Raw genomic sequence first — 4931 nt, forward strand, 5'->3', positions numbered from 1 at the left:
CCCATCCTGGATCCCACCCCCTGTGGGACCTGATCCTCCTCTCAGAGGTGATGGGCTGATGGGCTTCCAAGGCCTGGAAAGACCCCCCCCCCACACACCCACTAACTTGACTTGCCATATTAGGAACTGTGTCCAGTCTTGCTTCTTTATAATGATTATTTCCAGTCTCCTGTGCAGTCTCTTGTGGATAAATGAGACCCTTCAATGTGACTTGAAACTTGTCCCCTTCACCTTTCTCCTGTCCTTTATCTGCCACATCTAACCAGGCAGACTTGAGAACTGTTCCCCTGGCCATCTCTGCATGCCTGTCCGTCTTCGCTGAGAGCCGTCTCCTCGGAATAGGGACCTGATTGCCAGCACAGCGGCTGTCCCATCTCTCTCCTCTTTGGATTAATTCAGAGCACTTTGTGGATGTCATTTATGGGCATCAACTCAGAGTGGACGACCTGAAAACCCCATAGGCACCACACAAAGATGAACTAAGGGAAAACGTGGCCATTAGCCGAGGAGGGTGGTGATCCCCTTTGTGGGAGAGGAACAAAATCCTTCCCTGTTGAGCCCCGTCTCCCGCCCCCCCCCTCCAAGGACGGTCTGCAGAAGCCCCACACCCGGCAGAGGTGTTCGCCGCCAGGAAGGAACCTGCGGGTGACCAGGGGCTCAGTGCACTTTGAAGGGATCAGGTGGGCAGTCAGTGGCAAATGGGGCCCCCCAGCTTCAGACTTCCCTCCGTGGTCGGCCTGCAATAATAGCTCCAAGGGGGCTTCATGGACGTTTGGTTTAGGTTTATCAGGGGACCTCACCCCCTTAAACGTAGGCGGGAGGGGTCCTGGGAAGCTAACACAAAGGGGAGGTCCCCTGAAGACACTTGCTGTTTGGACAGAACTGTGCGAGAAACCCGGAGACCAGGTCACCAGGCTAAAGAGCGTGGGTTTCGCTCTGCGGGTCAGTGTTTCCCAGGCTTCTCTGCCTGCAGCCTGGACAAGGCGCATGCCTCACGATGCACTCCGAGCACTTCCATTCTGTTCTGTGGAATGAGGCTGGGCTGTCATAGGCAAACATTCTCTCCTCAACGCAGCTCCTCTCAGGCTTCCTGAGCATGTTTTCAAGTAGACCTGGCTTCTGGGCTTCCCCATTCGTGTCTGCATCGTCCAGTTTTAGCAACTACCCTGGAGATGCCTGATGAGGGGTCCCCCAGGTGATATCAGATCACGCTGCTGCAGGAATCCCCTTGGGTCATGTTGCTGTGGCCAGAATCCCCCTGACTGCTAATGTTTCCTCTTAGTAACTTCCTATCCCCTGACTCCCACCCTGCTCTTTGGCCATCAATTCCCACTTTTCCTTGTTGTATTCAGACTTGAGCCTGATCTCTCTGCCCCACTGCAAGACTCCACTGCCTGGTCCCTGTAACCATCCCTCTCGTCCCTTGAATAGGCTGCATTATGGTGTTTTAACAAGTGTCGTGAATTTTTTTCCCCTTTAACACTGGCACAGACGATAACGCACCTTTTAATATAATGGGGTGTTGATGAAGGGTTCTCAGAAAGCTAGGACGATCCTGACAGGTATTGGTTCAGGCAGCATTTTGGGAAAGGCCAGGAAAGAGAAGTGTGGGTTGCTCACTGACGAGAAAATACACAATTGTCAGCACAGGGCTTGAAGGCTGGAAGGACAGCTGCCTCTTACCGGTGTCTGAATCCAGCAGTCGCTGAAGGGGCCCCTCGTACGTCTCAGCCACCAACAGGCTGTGGAAAGACAGTGTCCCGTAAAAATTCTCTCCCAGATCTGTGGGATGTCTGGGAACCAAAACCTCTTTAGCCTGTAAGTAACATCTTCTGTGAAGCCTGCATTGTGGGAAGTGAGAAAGGTCTGGCTCCCAGGCCTCCCCGGAAATGGTAAGGCCTAGAATTCTGCACCTGTAAGGGAGGTGGGTCGCGGATTGGTCACCCCCGGGGCAGGAGGGACAGATGCACCAGCTAGAACTGACTCCGTGTGACCCATGACTTCCATGATTCAGGTTTCCAAGTCCAGGAATGGATAGTTTAAATGTGCCTTTGTATTCTCATTGTCTTTCTTTACACATTCTCGTGTGGAAAGTTAGAATTTACTTGTATCTTTAGCATCACCTCCCCCCGCCCCCCCCCCCCGGCCATCTGCATGTCTCAAGATCAGTTATTTACGCCCACAACTCTTTGATATCATTTCTTTAAGCAGTTTTATTTTATTATTATTTTTTAATTTCCTGCTTCCACTAACACAGAGTTAAGGCAATGATAAATCCTCGGCAACTATCCAAGTACCAAATTCCTGAATTGTTGAAACCAAGGCCCGGAAAACGTCGAGGAATTTCTGGGGATACACAGTGCCTTTGACTTCTGATGTCCAGGCTCTCTTCCGGGACCGTTTCCACCTGGTCTTTCTAGGATTCCAGAACCTTCCCCCTGTGTCCAGCCGGACCCGCCATGACCTTCCTCTGCCCCGCCCTCTCCACGAGGCGCCCGGCTTCGCGCCGTTCCTGCGCCGTGCGCCCGGGTCACAGCCGAGGTCCCCGCCGCGCTCGGGAGTTTCCGGGGGCCCGCCTGCCAGCACTGCGTCCTGGGGCGCACGGCCTCCGCGGCGGAACCAGCGGTGGGCGGCCCCAGGGGAGGGTCTAGAAGCCGACCCTCTCCGCGGCCGCGCGCCTTTCCTGGGAAGCCGAGGGTCGGGGAGTGGGCGCAAGTCTGTAACGTCTGCGTCTCTGCCCGGCTCTCTCGGGTGGCTCGGCCGCTGGCTGGACCCACCATCAGTGCGCTACTTTGGTGTCGGGACTCGGCGGTGAGGGCTCGCTCGGCCTCCAGCACCGTCCGTGGGGTGGTGGAATGGGAGCCTCGGGTAGCTCCGGCCCTCCCCCAGAGATGCGTGGCAGAGGCTTCGGGGGCGCGTGCCCACAACCACATTGTCATGCGGATGTTTGGGGCGGAAGGTGGCTTAAATAGAGTTTACAAGCAAATCGTGTTCCTAGGAAATCTCCTTCGGAGGAAGAAGGGAGGCTAGAAGGTCCCCGGCGCTCTAGGGTTCGGACGCACCGTTAGCGACCAGTTAAAGCAAGAAGGGGCGCGGGCGGCTCTCAACCCTGGAGCCGAGTTTGCATTTGCGAACGTGCGGAGTCTCCTCGGGCGCACCCGTGGGAGGAGGAATCACCTGCAGGTGCGAACCTCCATCCTCTTTCATTAACTACAGCTGCTCCCCGGGTTCTGCTTAGGGGGGGGGGGGGGGGGGGGCAGCGTTTTCCTCTCCTCCCTCTTCCAGAAACGTCGCCAAACGCCAAAAAAGCGACCCAAATATACATTTCAAAGAGGCGTGAGAGGAGTCGGGGCTTCCTTCAGAACAAGGAGAATGTAAGGAATTTTGTTGTGGTTTTTCCACTCTTGGAGCAGGTGACGTAGTTCTGATGATGGAGGGGCTGCTGCTTCTCCTCGCTCTGTGTCAGCGTGTCGTTCCCGGACATTTGTTCTCATTTTCACGCGTTTGCACACACATGCATACAGGGTGAGACGAGTTTCTTTGGCTTTCAATTTAGGAAAGGGTGAAAGACAGTAGCCATATTAAACCCTGAGTTCCTAAAGAGCAGTCTGTGGGGTTACCTATGTTGTACCCGAATCCCGGCCGCCCCTCAAACCTTCCCAGTAGGAGACACAGGGCGACCGCACGTCAGTCTCCATTTCTCCAAAAATGCGGTGTGCGGATGCTCCCAGGACTTACTTGGTAGCTGGGAAGCTTGCACCTTTTGGCCGCCCTCATCCATTCCGCTCCCTGCCCCCGGCCAGCTCTGTATTTTAAGGTAGAACAAAAGACGAGCTCCCCAGGCGCGGAGGGGCTGTAAAGCCCCACGCGCCAATCTGCCCAAACTCCGTCGGGGGACTTGACGCGCGCTGGGAGGCTGCGCCGCGGTGCGCTCGGCAGGAACGCGAGGGCCAACGTGCTCGCGCGTACCCGCGGGAGTGGAGCGGGGCGTGTGGTTCGCGAGCTCCCTGCACAATGCCTGCTCCGAGCGCTATCAGCGATCGTGCCCTCTTCTAAAAATAAAGTGGCTTGCTGGAAGACTGAAAAACTCTCTAGAAATAAAAAAAGTAGGGTACTGCGCGCCCCGCCTCCCCCGGGAGATCCCCTGGAGCCGCCTCTCCGTGCCTCCCCGGCCTGTCGCCGCGAGTGACTTCCCCGCAGTCTTGGCCGGAGGTTACCCTGAGGCGTTCAGCGCATCGGGGCACGCCCTGCCGGGAATGCGCACCACAGGTCCTCCAAGGCGGGACGAAACGCGGGGTGACAAGGGCGCGGCCTCCGTGCCGCGGGGGTTCAGGCTGCAGAGGGGCTCCAGACGCGCGGGTGCTGCGCAGACCCCGCGTGCCCAGCTGGCCCGCTGGGGCGCACACGTGCGGTGAAATGGTGGCCCGCGTGGAGCCGCAGGTCCGGGGCGTTTTTATTTTATTTCTTATACAAATTGCAAGGTCAAGCGTTTCCCGCGGGACTGCTGTGGAGTCCAACCTAAGTCCGCCCGGTGCACCCCGAGCGTAGCGGAGGTAAGACTGCCCACCAGGTTTACTTCGCTGTCGCCGCCAGAGGGCAGAGAAGGGGCCGGAGCCGCGTTTGGCGTTCGGGTTCAAGTTGTGCTTTCTCCAGCCTGCCGGCGAGAAGGTGATTTGGGAAGGGTCACCCTGGGAACCCCGGGGCTGGCTCCCTTCCCAGTGCTGACGCGATTCCTCACATCTGAGCGGCCACAGCGACTGGCCGGGGGACGCGCGCCAGGCTCCCAGGGTCCCCGCGCCCCGGACGCAAGAGCGCCCCGCCAACCACGCGCACTGGGCCGCCCGGCTGAGCGCCCCCGCAGCGCGGGGTGGGGCTTCTCTGCGGAGTCCTCCCATTCCTCCTCCTCTGTAGTCCTCGCTCCTCCTCCCCCC

Source organism: Mirounga leonina, unplaced genomic scaffold (genome assembly GCF_011800145.1).
Source record: "Mirounga leonina isolate KUSES-001 unplaced genomic scaffold, KU_Mleo_1.0 Mir_347, whole genome shotgun sequence".
Taxonomy (NCBI): Eukaryota; Metazoa; Chordata; class Mammalia; order Carnivora; family Phocidae; genus Mirounga; species Mirounga leonina.